Source organism: Rhineura floridana, chromosome 13, assembly GCF_030035675.1.
Source record: "Rhineura floridana isolate rRhiFlo1 chromosome 13, rRhiFlo1.hap2, whole genome shotgun sequence".
Taxonomy (NCBI): Eukaryota; Metazoa; Chordata; class Lepidosauria; order Squamata; family Rhineuridae; genus Rhineura; species Rhineura floridana.
Window position 1 is genome coordinate 7,144,369 of NC_084492.1, and position 24,485 is coordinate 7,168,853.

The following is a 24,485-nucleotide window of genomic DNA, read 5'->3' on the forward strand; positions in this document are numbered from 1 at the left end:
GGGGACCTTCCCGCCGGATCCGCATAGCGGAGCCCCGGACTTCTGCCGCTGACGGCACCTCGGCATTCTGTACATGCTCAGCGGGGGGCATTCAAGCGTTCTTCCCCAGCTCGAGCCTAGCCGCGGCAAGTTGGCGAAAAAGCCCCTCTGGTGACGGGCACACACGTGCGGAGCCCACGCCCTCGGAGCCCAGCCGGGAGGGGAAAACCCTCGCCCGCCCACCAACCCGCCCGGGCGCCGCCTTCCCGGCTTTCTCACGGCTCCTCGCCCCCGCCGCCATCCTTTCGCAGGCGGGCAGCGACACTTGTTCCCGTCGCCTTCGCCGCGAAACGCGAGATAAGCGCGTTAAGAGGAAAGGCAGCCCGGGCTGGAGCAACAGGGCCGCCGTCGCGCTCCGAAGGAACCCGCAGGCAGGCGCGTCCGGGCTTGCCTCCCGGAGTGGCCTCCCCACGCCCGAGTCGGGATTCCAGCTCGGGCACCGGCGGCGCCTTCGCCTTCCTCCGCGCCTGGCTGCGTCGTCGGCAGGTGAGCCCTAGAGCGCGGGGGATCCTTTGGGAAGGCGCTGGGCTCCGTCCCTCGCGGGGGGCGCGCGCGCGCTCCCTTTTGCCAGGCAGCCTGGCGGGGTTTTGCGCGCGATCCCTGCCATCCGTAGGATCGCGCCAGTTTGGGCGCTTACGGGGGCGTGAATTGCGTGGATGTGCTTAATCTCAGCTCTCTCCCCCTTCCCGCGCGCCCCATTTTAAGGTAAGCAGCAGCCTCGGGGGAAACTGAGCAGCATTCGGGAGGGAGATTTGGGAGGGGGGCAGCTGTGACTTGCAACGGGGGGGGAGCCTCCCAATCCCAAATGCAAAGGGGTGGTGGTGGGAAGGGTTAAATTCTTCCCATGAGCCTGTTGCCGCAATAAATTGTGTAAATGTTTGAGGTGCCAGCAGAGTCTGCACAGTTTTGGTTCCAGTACACTTTAACAGCCCGATCCTTTGTTTTGTTTAGGAAGGTCCCATTGAGTTCACTAGGTTTTACTCCCAAGTAAGTGCACATAGGATTGCAGCCTCCCCATTGCCAGGAGAGTCTCTGATATATATATATATATATTAATTGAATTTCTAGCTTTGTTCCAGTTAGGCTCTGACATCTTAGAACGTCAAGGGCAGGATCCAGCCAAAACAGTGCTTTGAAGTCCTATTTGATTTCAGCTGGGGTGTCCAAGATGTGTGCCTGATTTAAAAGCTGCAGGTCTAGGGATGCCTTCATCTTGGAGGAAGCTGCATTGAACATGTTGGGAAATTGCTTCAGAGTGAAAATGCATAGGATCCTGCTGTATATCTCTTCCATCATGCCATTATCACTAAATATCTGTCAGGCAAATGATGCAAATATGGTTTCCATAGTTACATTGGGGAAGGACTGATCTCCTTGGTCAGGACAGGAACTCATCCCTACCTTTGCCTGAGGTTGTCAGTGGCCCCATGGTCCAATTTTATTTTGAAGTGTATCATCTGTTTTATATTTCAGTGCCTATGCTGCCGGCTTTCTTTTCTTTAAACAATTAGCAATATTTCCGCTTTGTACTGGGTTAATCCTTTGTAAGCCAATGTGGATGTCTTTAATTTAAAAAAATGAGATTCAAACAAAGAGTAATAACTTAGCTTTCAAAGTTGGAAATCCAACTAGATAAGTAAAAATACACTACTCTTTGTTTGCCGTGAAACTACTCAGTCATGGCGTTTTGAAACAATGAGGAGTCCCACTCACCCCCACGCCCACATGTGCACACTTGTTCTCATCAAAAATTAATTAATTAATGCAAAAATAATGCGCCCCCCCCTCTAATTTTCTACTCTTAATCCAAGCGTGGATTAGAATCCTCACTGGACTCATAAGCACGCATTGTGCAGCTGAGCCACATCAGGGCGTGCTGTGCCAAAGCACCAGTTATTGTTCACGCAGACTGCCGGGAAATGCACTAAAGAGCTCTTTGCCTGTATCTCTTTAGCACTAGGGAAAAGTGACTGATGATGTGCGTGATAAAGGGAGGGCATTGGTTGGATGGAATGGGATGGGCGGGCAGGCAGGGAGACCCTGAAGCCACACTGAGGCCTCTGGGCAACCAATTGCTTCTCTTTGCAATATGCCTCCCAAATGAACAGCATTCCTTCCTGGCTGTCTGTCCAGCAGGTAATATCTGTAGTGTTAAATATAAGTTATGATCAATGGCCAGATTGTGGTGAATGTTGACATTTTTGTCTTCTGACTGCTGGCAGAAAATAATAGCTAATCTTGGATGATTTTTTTTTTCCCGATGTCTGAAAATAGAGATCTGTTTCCCTGATGTTCGGACATACTCAGGCTTTAGACTCACAATATTTACACCATGGTCTGCATTCACCTGAGTATCTATGGGTTTTCAGACATTTACAAAAAATGTTTGTGCTTTTCAGCTTTCATCATCATCAACACACACACACACACACACACACACGAGCGTAGAGTATTTTAAGGGCCAAACTTGAAATGTGACAAGAGCAGACCCCCGAATCAGAATTTGGTCACTTCCAATTCCTTATAAAGAGGGTGGTGGGTGGGAGCTCTTAAAGCACAGCATGGGTGGGCAGAGTGGGAGCTGAACCCCCTGCCTGTACCCACCCAGTTGCTTCTCCTGTTTTTTGCCTGGTTTTGTTGTTACATGCCTTCAAGTTGATTACGACTTATGGCAACCCTATGAATCTTTTTTGGGGGGGGGATGTGCTCCATAATTGAAAGTAATGATGTTCCATTGTTCTGCCCACTGCTGCTGCGCTTTAACACACACACACACACACACACCAGCAGCACCCTTTTCTGGGATTCACTATAACCTGTTTGGGTCCTCCTGTCGTTTCCTCTTGTGTGCCCTTAAAAGGTCTTCCATACAGTATATTGGGCAAATCATGTTCCCACACATGAGTACCTGCCACTTGATATTTGAGCTAATTTGGCATTCCCTGTGATGTGAGCCTGTATTGGATGTGTGATTTGGACCCCAGTTGTGACATTGTTGAGAGCCAGTGTGGTGTAGTGGTTAGAGTGTCGGACTAGGACCTGGGAGACCAGGGTTCAAATCCCCACAAAGCCATGAAGCTCACTGGGTGATCTTGGGCCTGTTTTAGTCACTCAGCCTAACCTATCTCGCAGGGTTGTTATGAGGATAAAATAGGGAGGAAGAGAACCATGTATACCACCTTGAGCTCCTAAAGGACAGGGTGGCATATTCTCAGAGCATTCTTCAGAAAGCTCACTCCTAGAGAAATTTTCACTTACTTCGTGTTACATGAAACTCTGGGTCATATTCAACTAAGTTCTACTCAGAGTAGACCCATTGTTCAGGGAGGGTTTTGTGAGGGCGAGGGCGAGGAGAAGCATTCAGTCCCAGCTGTGGTCTGCACTTGTCACATAAGGCCACCACCTTACTAAAGCTGAGCATGTCTGGGTCTGGTCAGTGACTAGATGCCGGACAAGCTGGCAGCTTGGGAACCCTGTGTACATCTGCTACTATTGCGGAAGAAAGGTGGGAATATAAGTGCATGAAAGCAAAAGCAGTCTTCTGAGCCCCCAGATGCATCTTGAAGTGGTACAGCCCTGACATAGATCACTGAGAACCAGTGCAGCTGGTGGCTCCATGTCATTGGGGCTGTGAAATCTGCTCCGGGTTTTAGTCCGAGCCTGAAAGTTCAGATTAAAACCTGGAGCAGATTCTACTGCCTCACCAACATAGAACCAGCACCCGCCACTGCTGAGAACTATAACTCATGTGGAATAGGGGCCAGCGTCCCTCTCCCTGCAAAGAGATCCCCCGGTGGGAGTTCTGACTGTTTGATGTTGCTCTGTTCCTGGTGAGACGGGTGACCTGAGGAGTCACTGCATTCCCTGACCTTATGCCCTCTAGATGGCACCAAGCCATGCTGGCTGGGACTGACAGGAGTTGTACTGCCAAACATCTAGAAGGCACCAGTTTGAGGAAGGATGCTTCAGTAAGTTATGTACTTGATGAGAATTGCAGCTTAAACAGGTCCCTGGAGGAGAAGTGGAGTTTTCCTCCTCTTTTTTCTCCTGTGAGGCATGCCTTCCCTGTTTCCTAGGCAGGTGGCATGATGTTAACTCTGCCATCTGTTTCAGATGCCATCGGTGTCATATGAAGGGCCTGTGCCCTGTTCCAACACCTGCTTTCCTGACCTCAAGCATCCCTTCTAAATTTCAGCACTTGCTGCTGAACAGGGCCCCCATTTGATCAGATATGGCAGAGGAGAAGATACCAGTGGAATTCAGAAGTGAGAAATGGAAGCCTGAAATCTGTAGGTAGTTAGGTGTGTTAGGGCTAGGGTTTGGAGAGAGCGTTGATTCAGCATTTAAGGGCAAATCTACCTGTTTTGCCCTTTCCAAAACAGTATGAGAATCGAAACCCATCCATCTGTGGAAATTCACACTTCTCTGAGTTTAGCAATGCAGCTCTCTAGCCAAGTAATCTGTACAAATATGCATACATTAACATAAAGTGTGCATAAAGTGCATATATTTGTGAAAATAACATACAAAAATGCATTATATTAGAAAAAATAGAAATATTAGGGAAGATATGCGTTGCAAAAACATGTAATTATGCACACAAAATGTGTACATTAGAAGGTTCACACTAAAACTCTGTTGACTTTTCATGAGAACGTAAAAATGGCAAACGGATGTGGAAATGCAGAGAACTGGATTTAAGACTGGGAAAATGAGAAACAGAAATGTACAGATTCACCCGTCCCTAGTTAGGGCTAAATTTATTTGCAAGATGATTTAGTGGCAAGACAAAGCATAGGACGGATATATTAAAGCTCATCAAAAGCCTAGTTCCCTTAGGGATGCAGGGAAAACCACTGTAAATCTGTTATCTACCCATTGGCTGCATGCACATGTGAGCAAAGACTCTTGGTTGAATAAACCATGCTGTGCATGAGCAGCATGCTGGTGACCATTCCTGCTTCGCTTTTCCCCTGGCACAAACATATAAACAAACCAGGCAGGGTATAGTTTAGGGTTACGTCTGAATCAAGGATCTTGATTTGTATCAACCTAACAAACTACAGTCGCTAGCCAGCCTGAAACCATGGGTTTGTTGTTGGCTCATGATTCACTAGAAAAGACAATAGCGCTGGGAAAAACAGAAGTGAGTAGAAAAAGAGGAAGACCAAACAAGAAATGGATTGATTCTATAAAGGAAGCCACAGACCTGAACTTACAAGATCTGAACAAGGTGGTTTATAACAGATGCTCTTGGAGGTCGCTGATTCATAGGGTTGCCATTAGTCATAATTGACTTGAAGGCATATAACAACAATATGAATCCTGGCTTGTTAGGGCAGTACAAACCATGACCCCTGGTTTCGATGTACTATTAAGCCTGGGGTCACCTACCTTTTTTGGCTCATGAGCACATTTGGATTTTTGAATGTGGGTGCCACCCCTCTGCCCAAGTCTCCATCCTCAGATCAGTCCCCCCTCCCCCGAGAGACAGAGAGAAAGTTTGTGTGCACATACTTTGCTTTTCAAAGGGATGAGTAGAATTCATCTGAGCTCTGAAAAGCGCATAGAGCTGAAAGAGGAAGTGAGAAAGAGCATCCCTCTTCTAACTTCTGCTTTATGTAATTCTCAAGGGAGAAAAAGGATAAGAGAGAATGTGTGCGTGGGCATTTCATGGGTGCCAGGAGAAGACCTCAAGGGCACCATTGCATGAGTGCAGATAATCCCTTATGATGTGCCCTAGTTGAGATGTTGACAACTGGCAGCTCATGAACTCATTCTGGCCCCTTGAGGTATGTTTCAAAGATGTGCCTCTTAAAACACAGTGGAGGAAGAAGAGGTGGACAGGAGTGGAAGAGAAGAGAGACTTTTTGCACCGGCTGCCTTGTCCCAGGGTAGAGACACACTTAATTGTTGTGCTGGTTCCAGTGTGTCTCCACCTCTGTTTTGTGAAAGTGGGGACACACAACGCTAGACAAACTCCGGCTCTTTTTATTCTAAAGCCCGGGTTGGATCAAAATGGAAATGGACTGCCTTCAAGTCAATTCCGACTTATGGCGACCCTATGAATAGGGTTTTCATGGTAAGCGGTATTCAGAGGTGGTTTACCATCGGCTTCCTCTGAGGCTGAGAGGCAGTGACTGGCCCAAGGTCACCCAGTGAGCTTCATGGCTGTGTGGGGATTCGAACCCTGGCCTCCCAGGTCATAGTCCAATACCTTAACCACTACACCACACGGGCTCTCTGTGGTTGGATCAGCTCGAGAGCATTTTTTTAAAAAAAATTCAGCTTCAGGCAGATTTCGCAACTGATTGGTAGATCAACCGGTCACCACTCCAGGTGCAGCCAACGGAAACGCTTTGCTGTAGGCTCAGGCAAACACAATGGTTGGCACAGCACTTTGCTGTGGGCAGCCCTGAAAGATCTGATCAGCAGTGGGGAAGGGTGGTATTTTCACTTCAAAATCCAGCCAGAAAAATCATTCTCGCTCCTTGTGAAGCGACCAGGGTGTCCCACAGCCCCAGTCTGCTTCCTTGTCAGGCAAGTGATGGGGAAGAGAGACAGACTGGAGTTCACACATTGCAGTGTTCCCTTCTTATCATGTGACCAGTGGGCTTTAATTGCTGAGCTTTACCTTGTCTGAACAGCAGAAATTGACTGTAAGGGTACCAACTGCAGTGTCCCTGCGACTCAAGGCGCGATGTCAGCCTTGCTCTCTCACACAGCATTATGTTCAGTTCCACAGGAGTGTCTTATGAAGTTCCGGTTTGGCAAGTTAAGCAAGTTAAGCACTGAACTTGGCTCAGGAGAATCTCCCACACAAGCATGCCCTGTAGTGTTTAACAGAGAGTGGGGAATGGAAGGTATTCCATCTACTACTTCTGTACATCTTACCACTTTTAGTTGGAACAAAAAGTATGGTCTGGCTGTTTCCCAGAAATAGGACATTGCGGTTGGGCACCCTAGTTGAGGTTTGAAATCAATTTTTGTGTCCCTCCCTGGAGTTTCAATCCTCTGTAATAATTGCCTCTGTTTCCTGGTGAGAGCCTGCTTTGCTTTTGTTCATTTTGCTGCTCTCAGATGGTTTGTTAGCAAAATATTTCCTCAAGAGGCTGAGGTCCAACTTGCTGCTATTAGCAGATGCTTGAACGTGGTTCATCTCTCTCTGGGTCCTAAATGCTTTTAAGGAGTGACATGTTCAGGAAGGTGACACAGCATCTCTGTGATGCTTTTCCGTGATGTTGCTAACAGAAAGTGTCACTTTGTTTCCTAGCAGAGCTGAGCAGAGAGGCGATGTGTCAGCCCCAAACAAGGAGTTGATTCACTTCAGATGATTCATTGGCAAGGCAACATAGGGAAAGGTTGCCAAAATATTAAAGGATTAGGGTAATAATTTCCCAGTGGCATTTTGGGAGAGATCTACTGGTGCATTGTGAGAAATACATTTCATTAAATGCTTCATATTATCCCAAATTGCCCACCCACAGAAGAGGCTGCCAACTGCACCCCTGTATGATTTACTGCTCTGACATTCCCTTCTTCCGTGCAACCTCAGCTAGGTGTCAAGTATGACTTGGATAAACAAGGAGACAGCAGGATTAGTTCTAGGAGGGTGCTTCTTGGATCTCTGACTGTTCTGGACCTACCTTCCTCCCAAACCAAATCAGTGGCTTCTTTAGACTCACAGATAAACATGGGTCTTTGGGTCCTCTGAAGGCAGGTAACAAAGTTAAACCTTAAAGAATCATAGAGTTGGAAGGGGCCAATAAGGACATCGAGTCCAACACCCTGCTCTCCAATTTAAAGCATACCCAACAGGTGGCTGTCTAGTTGCCTCTTGAAGGCCTTCAGTGTCAGAGAGCCCATCACTTACTTAGGGAATTGGTTCCATTGTCGTATGGCTCTAACAGTTAGGAAGTTTTTTCTGATGTTCAGCCGAAATCTGGCTTCCTGCAACTTGAGCCCATTCTTCCGTGTCCTGCACTCTGGGACAATTGAGAAGAGATCCTGGTCCTCCTCTGTGTGACAACCTTTCAAGTATTTGAACAGTGCTATCATATCTCCCTTCAGTCTTCTCTTCTCAAGGCTAAACATGCCCAGTTCTTTCAGTCTATTCTCATAGGGCTTTGTTTCCAGTCCCCTGATAATTTATTTATATAAATGTAATAATTAAGTAAATAAATAATCCTTGTTGCCCTCCTCTGAATCTGTTCCAGTTTGTCTGCATCCTTCTTAAATTGCGGTGTCCAGAAGTCAAGATTGCAGAAGAGTTGCCGAATAGGGGGGAACCAATACTTCATGTGATTTAGAACCTATACTTCTGTTAATGCAGCCTAAAATAGCATTTGCCTTTTTTGCAGCCACATCACACTGTTGGTTCATATTCAGCTTGTGATCAACTACAATCCCAAGATCCTTCTCGCAAGTAGTATTGCTGAGCCAAGCAACCCCCATCCTGTAACTAAGCATTTGGTTTCTTTTTCCTTGGTGTAGAACTTTGCACTTATCCCTGTTAAATTTCATTCTGTTGTTTTCAGCCCAATGATCCAGCCTATCAAGATCCCTTTGAATTTTGTTTCTGTCTTCCAAGGTATTAGCTATCACTCCCAATTTGGTATCATCTGCAAATCTGATAAGCATTCCCTGCACCTTCTTAGGTGTTGAAGCCTGTCTCCAATTGTAATTCAGAAAGGCGTTTGGCAAACACTAGGTTAGGGCTTGATCATCCTGATGGGAGTTGTAGTTCAAAACATTTGGAAGGTACCATAGAATCATAGAATAGTGGGGTTGGAAGGGGCCTATAAGGCCATCAAATCCAACCCCCTGCTGAATGCAGGAATCCAAATCAAAGCATTCCTGACAGATGACTGTCCAGCTGCCTCTTGAAGGCCTCCATTGTTGAAGAGCCCACTACCTCTCTAGGTAATTGGTTCCCTTGTCGTATGGCTCTAACAGTTAGGAAGTTTTTCCTGATGTCCACTCGAAATCTGGCTTCCTGCAACTTGAGCCCATTATTCCATGTCCTGCACTCTGGGACGATTGAGAAGAGATCCCGGACCTCCTCTATGTGACAACTTTTCATGTACTTGAAGAATGCCAGTACCAGCTTGAGGAAGGCTGCTATAGGTATTGCCTCGGCTGTTAGGAATGGGAATATAGGAATAATTTTAGGCTGTGTACACACCATACATTTAAGTGCACTAGTTTCTCCAAAGTATGCTGGGAACAGAACTACAATTCCCTGCACCTTTAATAAACTACAGTTCACCGGATTCTTTGGCAGAAATAATGTGCTTTACATGGATGGTGTATACCCAGCCTTAGCTAGAATTAGCACTTATTAGTAACTAATGCATTGTGTGGCTCCACTTAAAAGCCTTTAGACTTACTGTTCCCATGGGCTGAAGACAGTTGTCTGTGGCAAATAAAAAAACAGCTGCAAGCAATTGGAAGCAGCTTTGCAAAGTGCTCTGTTTCCCCAGCCAGTGAACATCAGAAGAGCCTGCTGGATCAGGCCAATGGCCCTCTAGTCCAGCCTCGTGTTCTCACAGTGGCCAGCCGGATGCCTGTGGGAAGCCCACAAGCAGGATCTGAGAGCAACAGCAACTCTCCCCACTTCTGTTTCCCAGCAACTGGCATTCAGAAGCAAAGTGCCTCCGAGAGTGAAGGAAAAGCCTAGCAGTTGTGGCTAGTAGCCACCGATAGCCTTATCCTCCATGGAACGGACCGGCCTCTTGCTATTGCTGTGCCTGCATCTCTGTTGTCTCTTTGTGCCTGGCAGGAAAATGGACAGCGCTTGGCTGAGGATCGCCCCAGTGGGCACCTGTCTCCCTGCAGCAAGAGACAGTGGCGTCCTTCTGTCTGTTGCTTCTGCCGTTTCGTGCTTTCTCCCTCGCAGCCGAGAGGCAGAGGGGCTTGCAAGAGAGAGGCAGCGCTAGGCTGGCCAGGTGCCAAAGCACAGGGGCTTCCGTTCTTTCACCGTTAGTCAGAAGAGGGCATTTTCGTCAGGGTGCCCTTGCTCAAGTGAGAGAAGCAGTTCCTGCTGGGATTCCCTTTCCTGCCCCCTACTCATTTGCATCTGCTCTCCCAAGAGGGCACCCTGCTTGAGGGCCCTTGAGCACTTCCCTGCTGCTTCCTCCTTTGAAGGTCTTCCAAAAGGGCAACTTGAAGGGAGTCCAAGAGCTGCACACAAAGAGCTGCCTGCATTGCCTTCCAGCTGCCATGTGGTGACATGGGCAGCTTGGCTTAGAGCTGGGGGGCGGGAGGAATGTTGCTCAACTGCAACTTGGAGAACTGCGCCTTGAGAAACAGTGTGGTGTAGCGGTTGGAGTGTTGTACTGGGACCCGGGAGAGCAGGGTTCCAATCCCTAGTCACCCATGAAGCTCACTGGGTGAGCATGGACTAGTCACGGTCTCTCTCAGCCTCACCTACCTCGCAGGGTTGTTGTGGGGATGAAATGGGGAGGGGGAAGAACCATGTATGCCATCTTGAGCTCCTTGGAGGGAAGCAGGGATATAAATGTAATATGATTATGATAATGATAAAACTTTAATCATCCCCAACTATTGGCCGTGCCAGCTGGGGATGGTGGGAGGTGTTTTGTTTTTTTAAAGATTTTTGTTTTAAGAATTAATTTTCTTCTTAATGTTGCCTGTAACCAAAATGCCAAAAAACTCCCCACTGGATCTAATACAATTTTAACTGACTTGAGAGAAAGCAGCAATCTCATATCCGTTTAACACAGGGGAAGGGAACCTCAAGCTTGGGGGCTGAATGTGGCCCTCAAGGTCTCTCCATCTGGCCCTTGGGACTCTCCTGAGGCCACGCCCCCTCCCCAGACTACACTCCTCAGTGGCCTTTTTTGCACTCTCCTTGAGAGTTTTTGCCTGGCTGGAATGCGGCCTTCAACTCCTACCAAGCCCGTCACTTGCCTCGATGGAGGATGAAAAGAGGTGAGCATATTTGTGCTTAAAGAGCTCTGTCTTTAGCGTCCTGTTCAATCAGTGGTAGGAGGTGCATCCGTTGCTCCACCCACTTTTGCCTCAGGTCCCACCCATCACTGGCATGTGGCCCCCAGAAGGATGCCTACAGGGGATGCGGCCCTTCGGCTGAAGAAGACTGCCCAGCCCTGGGTGTGAGTTGCGGTTTCAGCAGCAACTCGTTGGCCGCAGTCAAGTCTGGTTTAGAGGGAGGGAAGGCTACAAGTCTGCCGCTTGAGTTCCTCTCTTTTTAAGAAAAAGGAATAAATACTTCTGCTAAAAGCAGAGTGTGGGCTTTTCTCCCTCAGAATTTGAATGTCTGTCTCCTTTGCTAGCCCTGAAGGGCCAGCTTGATTCAGCGGAAATAGTTGGTTCTTCTTCTTGTTTAAGCTAGCTGTGGACTCAGTCATATAGCTCAAGGGTAGAGAACAGGCTTTGCTATGCCCAAGGCCCTCCTATAATCAGTCTCCAATTACTTGGAAGCAAGTTCCTTTGAATTCATTGGGATTTACTGCCAAGCAAGCGTGGATAGGATTGCAGACTTAAAGTTGCCAGCTTTTTCCGTGCCATTACAAAGCAGTGTTCAGGTGATCACCTTAGGTCTCTCTCCGTCCCCCCCCCAAAAAAACCTCCCCCATTTCTTCTTCTTTCCCCTAGCACTTGCACAGACAGGCCATATAACTCTTGCACAGAACAGGCTGTGACTGCAAAATGTTAAATATTTGGTTGCGATCCAGCTTGTAAACGAGCAATTGGAAGGGTGAGGAAGGGGAGGCCCAAAAGCAACCAGGCTGTAAACAGCCGTGTGTGTGTGTGTGAGCACTGGGAATCGCAAGGGGCCTCTTCGGTTCACCGGTGCTGAGGTCCCAGAGAGACTTCTTTGGTGGGACAAGAGGGGATGCCTTGCCAAAAGGGATTGCCAGGCAGGCTTGTTGTGCTGCTGCGAGCCACAGGTGCTGTTACCTCTGCATCATGGTCTCATGGACTTGTAGACTCATAGAATAGTGAAGTTGGAAGGGGTCTGTAAGGCCATAGAGTCCAGCCCCCTGCTCAATGCAGAAATCCAAGTTAAAGCTTTTTCTTTTTACACAAGTTGCTCAATTCAGATCAGAACCCTAGCATGGGTGTGTGTGTTAGGGTGCTTTAGCCCTATATGCCCTGCCGTGGTCCTGATTCGCACTCCCTACCCCACCCCAGCAATTTGCATAAGAAAAAAAATCCCATTGAAGTGAGGAGTAGGTTTTTACCTCTATGCAAATTGCCCCCCCAGTCCAAATTGGGACCATAGTGGTGGGGAGGGAGGATAAAGCCCCTCTACCTCTAGGCTAGACCCCCAGTACAAATTGTGCTGCCAACATATGTGAAACAGAAGGGCACTGGCGCAGAGTTAACCTATTGCCTAGCTTGGGCCTTTAGTTCGGTTTCCATGCTCTGTTTATCGCACTGGAGGCCAGGGGCTGAATGCGGCCCTCTAGGTCTCTCACTATCTGGCCCTCAAAGCTCTCCCCAGGCCGACCCCTCACTGGCCCTGGTTCCCATCCTGAGGGGTTTTGCTTGGCTGGATAGAGGAGAGAGAGAGAGAGAGGGAGAGAGAGAGAGAGAGAGAGAGGCGAGTGAGTGTGTGTAGAAAGTAGCCTGCTGGGGAAAATTACATTCATTGCTATGCCTGCTTTTCGCCTCTGGCCCCACTTACTGCTGGCATGTGGCCCTCAGAATGCGGCCCTCAGGCTGAGAAAGGTTCCCCTTCCCTGGTTTATCTCTTGCCCTCTTGACTAAGCCAGACAACCGGAAGGTGACTGAATCCTGGCTGGGCGGGTTTCGTCACAGGGACCGGCTTTTCTGGACAGCCTTGAGATGCAGTTGCCCCACTTCCCAGCTGTCCCCGAGAACAGCTGCCATGTGGCAAGATCTTTTGACCGCTGTAACCCTGCGAGATCAGCAACTTTTGACAGGGAGGTTTCCCTCTGGCCTGCTCGCTTTGGGGGCCAGACACTTGTGGCCACTCCTTGGTGCAAATTGTGTGCAGGTGTCTTTTCAAAAGTTTTGGCAGTTCCAAATCTTTCATTAAACACCGTGCACTGCAGTGGATGTGAATTCGGTTATCCTGAAGGAATGAAGGAGTAACAGAGTGAAAATCAGTGAATGGCGAAAGGTAGAGGTTTTTCTCCCTTTCCTTTGCAAAATTTCTGAAGCAGAATTTTCCACCGAAGATGGCGTGTATGGTATAGATTGCAAGGTCTGCTGTGGAGTCCTCCTGTGACCCATAGCTTTTGATTACAACCAGTAGCGTAGTGGCAAGTTCAGAAGTGCAGGGTCCCCCCATGTTAGTCACAGCCATGCCCCCTTCCCCTTTTTTGCTGCAGGGTTGAGAATGAGATCCTTGTGAATGCCTTTTCCCACAACAACAGACAGCCAATAGGAGCCAGTAAGCAATAGGAGCCAATAAGCAGGAAAGAGAAGGGTGTTAGCTAATGAGAAGAGTCTTCTCAGTGGCTGACGCAACTCCTTTCACTCTGATCAGCTCCAATCAGCAGGAAAAAATAAACATATTAGAAGACTCTTCTCAGTGGCTAATACACTCCCCTTTAATGCTGATTGGCTCGTAGGATGCTGGAGATATAGGGACCCTGCTGGGACCCTGGTCCTAAAAAAGGAAAGGGTCTAAGACTACTCGAGCTCCCGGACGACTACACCCCTGTTTACAGCTGACAAACTGCTGGAGAGTTAGGAAGACCAGGCCGAGCATTCTTGCTGAATTCCAAACATTCTGTGTGCTTTTCTGACCAACCTGTGACTGAAACAGAAGATGATGGAGAGCCAAAAGTATGTTGGGAGGTTTCACTCTTATCTGACAACACTGAATCTCCATTTGAAGTTGGAGGTCTGGATTTTTCATGATATAAAAAAGTAGTTTGATGTATCGATTCAGCCTTCATTCTTCCCAAATGTGCATTTTGTCAGTAAGCAATTGTTATCTAGCGAGTGAGGAGAGTTAACCGTCTGCAAAGTGAGTGTGGATGTTGGGGAGGTTTCTTAACCGAGGGTTTCTTTTATCGAGGGAGTTTCCTGGTGGGTAAGGAAGAAAATGGAGTTGGGCAGGAGCTGATGGGAATTGTAGTCCAAAACATTTGGCAGGCACCAGGCTGGGCAGAGCAACATTAAAGTATTCATTCTTCAATGACCCACAACAGAGATATTGCTTCATTCACTGAATTTGTGTTCCGCCCTTCGACCCAAAGGCAGTACATAACATTTTAAATATATAAATCTGTTCCAACCCCCCCCCTCCAATCTCAAACAAATATCAAAAAGCAAAACTTCAAAATAGCAAATTACTCTCTGCAGGGTAACTGCAGGCAAAGGACAGTGGGGCTAGAGAGGACATCTGATGGGCAGGTTTGTCATGACCCAATGCTAAGGGGTGAGCAGAAGTGGCATTTGCCAAAACGCCTTCAACTACGCTAGTGCTATAGGTCGCAAGAGCTCTGCTTATGCATTTAGTCACCCAAACATTCTGGCTGTGGCATATCTGTGGAGGCTGATCCTCCGGGTTTGGAACAGAGGACAGCTGGATTGATCTTCCTGCCTTGCAGCAAATGGAGAAGATAACCTGGAGGCCCCTTCCTGAGTCACCATACCTCGTCCCAGCCGTCAGCTGTATAATAGACGTCACCGAAACAGCTACTGCCTGTTGCTTCTGCCTTGCCAAGGCTGGTGAGGTATTTTTACCACAGTGACAGCACTCTAGGAAAGGAAATGGTCCAAACAGATGTCGTGGCTCTGTGCAAAAGGACTGTTTCTCTGAATGCCTCTATCGGACTAGTTCTTTTTTCTCCGAAAACTGCCTTTTGTGCCTGGGGGCTGCCTGCTGTCGGTACCCTGAACCAACACCTGGGTTCATCAGAGCACCAGAACATCAGAGTTCTGAAGTGAATTGCAAGAGAATCAGCAGCCCCAGGGAGGGTTAGGAATAGGGGTGTGTGTGTCCGTCCGTCCATCCATCCATCCATCCATCCATCCATCCATCCATCCTTCCTCTCTCTCTCTCTCTCTCTCTCTCTCTCTCTCTTTCTCTGTCTGTCTGTCTGTCTGTCTGTCAGAAGCACTCTGGTTCCTCGGTTCCCATGAGTCAGTTTCTCCATGATTGCCAGATTCCATAGATTTTAATACTGCAAGAGTAAGTGGAGGTCCAGAGCAGTTTTCCATCTTTGTACAATGGAGATCCTAGCTGCAACCAACATCCATGTAAGCGGTGAGAATTTTGAATCCGTTCAAATTTCAAGCCGAATCCATCAAGTTCACCCTTTCGGAACCAATATGAGAAATGAAACACAGCCGTCCTTCGAAATTCACATTTGTTCAGATTTTGTGATGCAGTTTGCCAACCAAAAATGCATACAGTATATTTGGGGAAAGTGTGCATGAAGATGAAAGTGAAAATAACATACAGAAATGCCTCGTATGATGAGAAATGGTCTGCAGCAATGTGTGCATGAGTCAAAACTGCCTCCAAAAATGTGTTTATGAGGAGAAATTCTCACTAAAATGCTGGAGAACTTTTATGAGGATTTAAAAAAAAAAATGGCTGCAGACTAGAAAATTGAGAATCTGAGAGCACCGAAATGGACAGATCTTTCCATCCCTAGTTAGGAGCCAGCCCTTACAAAGAGGGATTAGGTGGCCAATCCGCCCTGCCCCTGTGACGTCATCGGTCTTTGCCTGCTGTTTCCAGGCTGTTGCATGACTAGTGCAAGAGGAAGGCTAATAATGTAGGCGACAGGAAGGGTTAGGGGCAGGACTCCATTTGCACCAGCATCCCCTTTGCTTATCTAATCCCCTTGGGGGCCCTCTATCTTCTCTCAGTCTCCCCCCACCCCCACCTCAGTGACGAAGTAGGGACTTTTTAATGTCTTATTGTTCTCTAACTGCAGGCAGCTGAAGTAACGGGCAGAGGTACGTTCTAAATATACCCCAAGGCCCACTTGGAAAAGCGCGCTTAGGGTGGAGACCAGGCTGTTTGTTCTGCCACAGTGGAGGAAAAGCCTCCATTCCGGGATGTGGGCCTGTAGAAAATAAAAGAAATCTTGGCCTGGCGGACTTGGGAGGAAGAGGTGCCTAGCCTGACCTTCAGAGATAAGTCTGCTGCTCCCTTGGCAAGCACGTGCGTGCTGTAGAGTCAGCTCTGAGGGAGGTTGTGGTCAGGGGGCTGTTCCTTTTCTAAGAACAGGAAAGCTGCTGAAAACCACAGCGAGCCCACTGGCTGAAGAGATAATGCCCTCTTGATGCTGCTGGCAGCGGTCTACGTGCACGATGGCTCTAAAGGGGAAATTTATTGTTGTTGTTGTTGTTGTTGTTATTATTATTATTAGATTTATATCCCGCCCTTCCTCCCAGCACGAGCCCAAATATATGTTTTATATTTCATTCACCAAGGCCTATTAACATTTTGGAAAGGGCCGTAGCTCACAGGTGGAGAGTATATTACTTTGCGCGCAGAAGATTGCAGGTTCTGTCTCCGGTTAGGGCCAGGAAAGGCCTCCTCTCTGAAACCCTGGAGAGCTGCTGCCGGTCCGTGGAGACACCAGGCTGGCCCTCCCGTTAGGCAGAGTGAGGCAGTCTCCTCAAATGGCCGATGATGGAGGGCAGCAGCCCCCCTCTCCACCCTGGGTGTGCCACAGGCCCATCGCCCCCCCTCCAACAGCACCGCAGGATGCTATCCTGTTGCCGTTGTTGAAGTACGATTCAACTACCATGGCACTTGGGGAAGGGGGGAGGGAGTGCCCTCTTGTTCTTTCTTAGGCAGCAAAATGTCTGGCGCGGGCACTGGGGAGGAGATAGGGCGCTTGTTGGGCAAGTGGCCTGCCCGCCATGTGGGGAACATAGGAAGCTGCCTTTTACTCTGACAGACCGTTGGTCCATCTGGTTCAGTACTGCCTACCCTGGCTGGCAGCGGCTGTCCAGGATTTCAGATGGAGTCTTTCCCTGCCCTTCGTCGAGATGCCAGGAATTGAACATGGGACCTTCTGCATGCAAAGCAGATGTTCTGCCCCTGAGCTATGGCCCTTCCTCAGGGCAGCATCATGGGTTGCTTCCTAAATGGGGTGGGGGTAGTTTGGCCCTCTTCCTCCTAATCCTGGAGCTGTTTTCAGAAGGGGGGGAAGGAATACTCCCCCCCTTGTGTCAGGAGTGCTGAGTACATTTTGCCCTCTTTCTGCAACCTTGTCTCAAAATAGAGCAGTTAACTTTCTTTACCCTGCAGCAGGGGTTCCCAAGTTGTGGTCTGTGGACCATCAGTGGTCCATGGCATGTTTGCATTAAATACTCATCTTGATTTTTAACTGTATTTTTATTGCGCCTTTTGCTGCCGATTTTGTGTTACAGTCTAAATTCTATGCAGCGTATTTCTCTGTAAGAAAAAGGAATAAAATACAATTAAAAATGGCACAGCATCCAGCGCAACTCATTACAATTGCTACAACAGGCAGGGGAAAAACGGTTAAGTGGTCTGCCGAGCAGTTTTCAAGTGGGGAAAAACATTTGGGAGCCATTGCCCTGCAGAAAAGAACTGCAAGCATACACTCCCAGAAGAGCGGATGAAAGCGGGGCACTCGAGGACACCGTCATCGGGGCTGAAGGCGAAGGTTCACCCCCTTCCCTGCCTCTGTGACTCATAAGAGCCAAGTGTTCTGTTTTGCACTGAAGCATGAGCAGCACACTTGTGCGCGCACCTTGCCCCTTTGGGCTGGTTTGGGTGGTTCTGCACAACCAGCCTGCCCTGTTGAGCAACTTGCAGCCCCGTCTCTGAGTAAAGAAAGGCGTCGCCCAGAGAATCTCTCCTGAGCATGCCGGCCCACTTTGCTGCCCGAAGTGGAACCCAAAGGATGACCTCCTACTCTGAAAAGTCTTGCTCCACCAACCATTCAGACACCAGCTCCTGCCTATATCTAACCCCTCGCCCCCTGGGGGGCCACATCACCCTCCTGCATGACAGGACCCGCTCTAATGACCCTTGGTTTGGTTACTCATCCATCATGGAAACACATCACCTACCCAATGCCCTCAAGAGGTTAGAATCAAGTCCAACTTTCTGCTCAATGCAGGAATCCAACTTAAAGCATCCCCACAGGTGGCTGTCCAGCTGCCTCTTGAAGGCCTCCAGTGTTGGAGAGCCCACCACCTCCCGAGGGAATTGGTTCCACTGTCGTACTGCTCTAACATTTAGGAAGCTTTTCCTGATGTTCAGCCAAAATCTGGCTTCCTGTAACTTGAGCCCATTATTCCGTGTCCTGCACTCTGGGATGATTGAGAAGAGATCCTGGCCCTCCTCTGTGTGGCAACATTTCAAGAACTTGAAGAGTGCTATCATATCTCCTCTCCGTCTTCTCTTCTTTGTTGGACTACATGTCCCATTAGCCCCGTGGTGCTGGCTGGGGCTGATGGGAGTTGTAGGTCATGTCTACGCCATACATTTAAAGCACATAGCGTCCCCCAGAGAATACTGGGAATTGTCATTTGCCCCTCAGATCAATGCAATTCCCAGCACCCTTAACAAAATACAGCCCCCAGGATTCTTTGGGAAAGTTGTGTGCTTTAAATTGGAGCCAATGTGGTGTATTGCTTAGAGTGTCAGACTGGGCCATGAAGCTCACTGGGTGGCCTTGGGCCAGTCACTGTCTCTCAACCTAAATTACCTCAGTGGGTTGTTATAAGGATAAAATTGGGGAAGGGAGAACCATGTTTTTATGCCACCTTGAGCTGCTTGGAGGGAAGGTGGCATATAAATGTTTTAAGTAAATATTTATTTATTTATTTATTTGACTTATTAGTCGCTTATCTGGCTGAATTTTCAGCCACTCTAAGCGACGTACAAAGCAGAACATCAAAACATTGAGAGACTAACGATAAAAACTAACAATAACGTAGAAGCAACAAATTCCAATAATAACAGGGCTTCTCTCCTGTATAGTCCGGAGGTGTAACTACCGATGGAGGTTCCTGGTGTAAGCATCGAACCAGTGTGGCAATAGTTCCTTTGCAAGATGTAAAGCAACATCCTCCCCTGATCTTAACATTCAGCAACTCCAAGAAAGAGAGGGGTGGGACAACAGGCCCCTCGAAATCAAAACCAACAGGGCAGTTCTCAAGGAAGCTTTAAATGTGCTTTAAATGTATAGCGCGGATGTGACCCTCGTTCAACAACATCTGGAGGGCCCCAGGTTTGGGAAGGCAGATCTACCTCAACAGGGCTTTTTTTTTTTTTACCGGAGTGATGACCCATGCAGGAATTTGTTACCCATGAAGTGAGTCTAAGTGGGTTTGGCTGGTTGTCAACCTCGGATTGTAGACCAGCTCAAACCTTCTTTAATAGGACGGCTTGCACAGAAAAGTCCTCTTATCTGCCAACCCCCCGTCTCTTCTCCCCACTCCCTTTTTTTCCTCTTTTAATTGGACATTTCTGTCTCCTAATTTATACTTTCTGCTGGGCTGGAGGACCTGTTCCTTCCTGTACCAGTACAAGATGTTTGGGCCTTATTTGGAAGAGCTGAGTTGCACAGAGGATTAATGTTGAGTCTCTGTAGCATGAGCTCAGCTAGGTAGAAGCAGCAAGACAGGACAGATGAAAAGCTAGTGGGAGACAGCCCGAGGTGGAAGAGGAGGAGGAGGAGATTCTGAGGCTGAGCGGGGGGGGGGGAGAAAAGGAGAGAAGCTCACGTGAACTTCATGCCACAGCCTGCTTGTCCTTTTCACCTTTCCATGTTGAAACAGAAGTAAAATTGGGCTGTCTGAACATACTCCTGAAGTATGTCCCAAGGAATTCTTTTCTAGCCTTTGTGGGACTTGAGCTTTTTGGTGTCTCTCCAAAATTGTAGCCGTGCGCTCATATTGCTCCCCTGTTGCACCTCTCTTTCAGAAGACTACAATTTTTGCCTAGTGGAAAAGTAATGTTTTTAAAAATATAATATTTGTTGTTGTTGTGTTCTGTACATGCTTAGAAATCTTTCTATATATTAAGTGGTGTAGAAATTGTCTAAATAAATAAATAAGACCCCACCCCTGATATTTTTCTGGAAAGGACTGTACCATGTTCTGAAACATATCCTGGCCCCTAAGGATGGGCAGCCGGTGGCCCACCTGGTGCCGTTGGAGTCCGACTCCCAACAGCCCCAGCGGCCAGCATGGCCAGTGGTCAGGGATGATGGGAGTTGGAAGGCCAGCAACCTCTGGGGGCCACAGGGTCCCCATCCCTTCAGCACTCAGTACAGTGTCAGCCTCATTCCCGCTCCTTCTGCAGCCATGAGATGGCCTGTCTCAGGCAGCAATCTTATCTTGCTGGGGTACTAATGGGAATATAGGAAGCTGTTTCATCCTGAGTCAGAGCACTGGCCCATCTAGCTTACTGTTGTCCTCGCTAAATGGCGATGACTCTTAAGGGTTCACCCTATCTGGTGCTGTTCCACTGAGCCATGACCCTTTTTGGAAAACTGAGCAGGGTAGTTCCTCATGCTAACTCAAGTTGCTGATGCAAATTAGAATCCCTGTTTTACCCATAGAACTCCCAAGGACTTCCTTCCACCCAGAGATTCATTAGAATTCGAGCCTGACTATTTTCTCTTTGATGCTAGCTGGGAATAATTGTGCCCCTTGAATGCAAGAAATCTGGTTTATGCTGACTGGGTCAGTCCATTGGTCCACTTGCCTTGGTATTGTCTACATCAGGTGTGGGGAATCCAACGCTCGCCAACTCCCGGCCAGCATGGCTAGCGGTCAGGGATGATGGGAGCTGTAGTCCAGCAACATCTGGAGAGCCACAGGTTTCCCATCCCTGGTCTAGAGTAACACTGAATTTTGGCATATTTCTTCCGGAAAAGCAATCTGAGATAGCCATCAAGGGCGCATGGCTGAAGAAACGTGCTAAAATCCTGTCTTCAGAGGTTGCTATCCCAGGACTGTTATCTTCGGAAAATAAGCTTTTGCTTAACAGAGTCGTGAGCTACCCTCTAGAGATGCCAAACTCCTCTACTGATTACAACATTTCTCATCCTAAGACGGGAGGAGGGATCCGCTTCAAGCAAATGGTCCTGTTCATGTACTTGCAGTGCTTGCGTGCATCCTGCAGCTGGGAGCAATAATGCATTGTGGAAGTGGCTTTCTCGTGTGTGTGTGTGTTTGAGCCATGGAAGGAGAGAGAGAAGGGAGTATGTAGCAATGTATGTAGCAAGTACGCATGCTTGTTTTAAATTATCAGTCAATTCTTAATGCCATGGATATACCTCCTGGGTACCCTGGTTTAATTTTTCTCAGTGCTGATTAATTCTTCCTGGGTTTTTTTTTGTTACACCCAGTTTAATTAATTTATTTTATAGAACGTGAATACCACTTAATTGTAAAAACCTCTAAGCAGTTTACATAAAATAAATATACATCAAAATTACTGATAAAATTCAAGTGAACCCATTTTTTTCCTAAAACATAAAAAACCCAGCAGTTAAAATATAAGCTGTAAAATGGAATTGTATATTAAAATAGATGTCAACTTTACATGTCTGGATCAGCTTGCCTAAACAAAGTTTATAGCAAGGATGGAAACGATACAGCAAAGTTTAGGTTTTTCCCACCTCTTGCAGCCTTCAGAAGGTCTTGTTTGTATCATTTCAGTCCCCACTTGAGCATTTATGGGGGAACTACAGGTTTGCCACAGTTCATTGAGATGTGGTTTCACTTGTTGAATGCTGCCTTTTGAGATTATTGTGTCCCCAGAAAACCCTGAAAGGAAATGGCTGCTCTTCTCTGTTTCGTCCAGTTTTGGGGTTTCAATAGCCATGAGGTGGCTGTCAACATGTGCCTCAAACACCAGTGGCATGTGAGCCCATGTGATTAGCCCTGGGAAAGAAGTAGACACCAGCCTTGCGATCAAATCTTATCATCTGCAGCCGGGTTGTGGGAACCTTTTTTATAAAGTAGCAGGGTTTTATAAGGGAGAGGGTTTTCCAGACAGTAGCATGAAATGAGGGCGAGTTCTTTCTTTCAGTCGTGGAATCTTGAGTGGAACTCCACTTGTAAAAGTAAGTTGTTCTTGTCGTTTAATCTTTTCATAGATAGTGTTGTCAGTGTACATCTCTTGTTATTGTTATCTGCTTATTGCATAGTGTTTATAAAGTAAAACTTAAGCAAAACTTAAACAAAATGGTCTTTCCCCTAGCCTGAGGATGTGCGTGATATGAGGAGAGATGTGACAGCCCACCATTTTGAGTGGCTGGGTTCTTAACCTCTTAAATGACTTTTTAAAAACTGTAAAAACTTTTTAAAACTATATATATATAGGAGTGGAAGAGGCCACATATCCCTTTCTTAGCCACCCGCTGTTTTGTCAGCTGTCACTATCTAGATTAGTTCGATAGAAAGGTGGGATAGATTTAAAAAAACACAAGTGTAAGCATTAAGAAAAAAGTGTGCATAACATGTATATATTAGTGAAAACAGCATACATTATATTGGAGAAAGTTGCTTGCAAAAATGTCTGTATTTGGGGAAATGCCCACACGAAAATAGTATTGTGTTTTTTGTGAGGGCTTTTTTTTTTTAGCAATCTGATGTGGAAATGTGGTGAATGAGCTTCTTATTGGAAAAAGGAGAAAATGAAATTGACAGAAGTCATCCATGCCTGCTTGTAGCAATGGTCTGCAAACTTGCTTCTAACCGTGGTTGAGGGATGGTTTAGAATATTCGCAGGATCAGATTTGGTATCGAATTCTGGGACAAGTTTGTCTCATTGTCGAACAGGCTCCTACTCTTTGCATGTGTTTGTGGCTGTATGTGACACCATAATTGTTTTGAAAATCCACGGCTAGAATTATGTAATTTTTGTAATCTGCTGCTGTTGTATACATTATATAAATATACAGCAGCATAAGGAATAGTGGAGAAAATTAAGTCATTTTTCAGAAAAAAGAACAAAAATACAAAGGAAGATCCCGGAATCGTGATAACTAGCAGATTTATAGCAAATAGGAACTGTCAGCCCATTTGATGAACTGAAAAACGGAATGGAATCAGATAGCGAACCCCATCCCTACCATGGTTACTGTCCACACAAAAATATTTCCCACATAAGACAAAACCCCCACAAATTCTTTCTTTCATTTTACTTATCACAGTGAAGATGTCTTCTCAGTTTAATGGGAAAATATGAAGTTTCAGTATGATATTGAAAAAAATACCATGCACCAAGCAATTATTCATTACATTGTATTTGTATTCATTACAAGCATCTAACTAATTTCTATGCAGGCTCTAAAACCTTGTGAAAAAACGTGTGATCTGTTTTTAGTCTTGCCCACCCACATAGTTTTAAATGCAGTTGTACTAAATGGTGCATCCATTTATCCTTGAGCCAGTGTTGCAAGAAATTCATTATTCTGCAAATACTATATTGGTCTTATTGAACTGGACATGCATGCTAGCCAGATTCCTTTGCAGTGTGTCGAGGATCTCAAGAACCCAAGGCCATTGCGGTCCAGTGGACAGAGAAACTGCAGGGAGGGTTTTTTGTGGTTTTCATTTCCCCCCAGTTGTGACAATTATGTGCAGAAAAATCTTCATAGAATGGCCGCATCAACTCATTAGTCTGCGCAGGCACACGTTTTGCAGGTGATGTACGTCTTGTTGTACTGACACAGCCTGTGGAGCCCACACATCAGAGTAAGTAGTGCATAAATAAAAATAACTGTGTGGGTCCAAATTGCTGCACCAGTTTAAATTCTCATGCTGGTGCCAAGTGGGCTGAAAATTGTGTGGAAGGGAAGGTTAGAGAACAGAGGAACAGCCAGTTGGCAACATGATGCTAGATCCTCTGGCTATGTCTGCTTGCAAACATTTCTCCACAGGGGTCTGCCCCTGCAGTGAAATTGGCCAAGTCTAGTACTGAATGCGGTTCTTTGTTTGTTTCAGGGAGTGTGATACTTTTTCTGCGTCAAATTGAAACTTTGCATTTCCCATCAAATTGAGTACATATTTTCGCTTTGATTAGCTGTCTTCAGTTTTGTTCAAGGAATTTGGGTGAGGGAGAAGGAAATTGTGAGTCCTGGCTAGGGATGGAAAGTTTTGTCAATTTTGGTTTTCCTAATTTCTCATTTTTCCAATTTTAAATTCAGTTCTCCTCATTTCTGCAACAGTTTGTGAAAAATCCTCATGAAAATTCTCTAGCATTGTAGTGTGAATTTCTCCTAATAAACACATTTTTGTAGGCGTTTTGACTAATGTACACATTTTTGCCGACCATTTCTTGTCATGCATGTTATACATATTTATTTTTATGCACACTTCCCCTAATATATGCATTTGTGTAAACATTGTTTGGTTGGCGAATGGCATCACAAAATTCCATTTTGTGCAAATTTTGAAGAATGTGTTTCAGTTCTCATAATTTTTCAGAAAGTATGCATTTGATAGGTTTGGCTTGAATTGCA

General features: G+C 46.8%; 1 protein-coding gene across 4 annotated transcripts in view; it reads left to right on the forward strand.

Moving 5' to 3' along the window:
* Positions 1-223: 223 nt before the first annotated feature.
* Positions 224-24,485, forward strand: part of ADGRG1 (adhesion G protein-coupled receptor G1) — a 57,912-nt gene continuing 33,650 nt past the window's right edge. For 2 of the 4 annotated variants that reach the window (XM_061594036.1, XM_061594035.1), the window contains exon 1: positions 21,904-22,082. The gene's annotated coding sequence lies outside the window, so the exon portion shown is untranslated. The other 2 variants (XM_061594037.1, XM_061594039.1) reach the window with 2 other exon arrangements.